The sequence below is a fragment of the Notothenia coriiceps genome, unplaced genomic scaffold, assembly GCF_000735185.1.
Source record: "Notothenia coriiceps isolate Sejong01 unplaced genomic scaffold, NC01 NC01_scaffold00037246, whole genome shotgun sequence".
Lineage (NCBI taxonomy): Eukaryota > Metazoa > Chordata > Actinopteri > Perciformes > Nototheniidae > Notothenia > Notothenia coriiceps.
The window spans coordinates 27,481,852-27,482,837 of NW_011369947.1; the positions used below are offsets into that span (position 1 = coordinate 27,481,852).

The 986-nt window shown below is 43.3% G+C and overlaps 1 protein-coding gene across 1 annotated transcript in view; it reads left to right on the plus strand.

Annotated features, from left to right (window-relative positions):
* The window catches only part of LOC104966582 (phospholipase D2-like), a 13,257-nt gene that overhangs the window by 7,013 nt on the left and 5,258 nt on the right, over positions 1-986 (plus strand). The gene's annotated exons all lie outside the window — the stretch shown is intronic.

Genomic DNA, 986 nt, shown 5'->3' on the forward strand with positions numbered 1-986 from the left:
GAGCTGTCATTTGATTGAGATAAGTCCGGCCGTGCGTCACGACTCTTTTAAACATCACTGTTGCCGGAAATACATCCGCGGAGGAGCCGTGGAGGAACCATCAGTTTATCCTCGATTAGAGCTCCTCCAGAGAGCCTCCTCGACGCTCGATCATCGGTGCTCGAAGTGCATTTAGAGAAATTAGATGTCCTACAACATGGCGCGCTGAAATCTATTTCCGGGTCACTACCGGAGGACCGAGGAGTCGAGGAGGCGGAAATTAGATAAATGGGAAAGGTCCCTTCTGTTCAAAGTACTGTTTCATTCTGCATTCTTTAGAGTTGGATTTTTCTTCTTCACTGCGAAGCAGCCAGAGAAGCTCTGCAAAAGTAGGTGGGGTTTGCTTCTTTTGTTCTAACTGTAGCTCTGAAATTAGAGCATTATCCAAGAAGCCTCTGCACTCTACACATTCAATAGTCCTTATTTTATAGGTCTGGGCAGCTAGTTTACATTCGGTTTAAATTCCAATGATGATGTTGAAATAAATAAGAAAGTTTAAGTAATTATCCAGTTATGAGATTCCTGTTTTGTGTCATTTTTCACAGTTTGAATGTTTAACTGTAATATTACCAGTTATTATACCCTACACTACAGCACATGTGTCAAACTCAAGGCCCGAGGGCCAAATCAGGCCCTTGGTTGATTTAATTTCGGCCCGCAGGATAATTTGTAATTACTATTAGATCTGGCCCTCCGGTATATTGCACGCACACCTTCACTCCATCCTGAGGGTCTCCTCAGCTCAGAGCCTGAGCCCAAACATTGATGACCTTGCACCCAAGATGAGATGCCAAGTATCTGAGCTAGCCTCACAGAGCAGCAGACTGAGTTTAATGGATGTTTCCTTCTGCACTTTTTCTCTCACGACAACAGGGCATGTTTGTTTTGTTCTTTGAGGGGAATAGTTTTCTTGAAGTCTGTTGTTGTAGGAAAAATTAAATCATAAG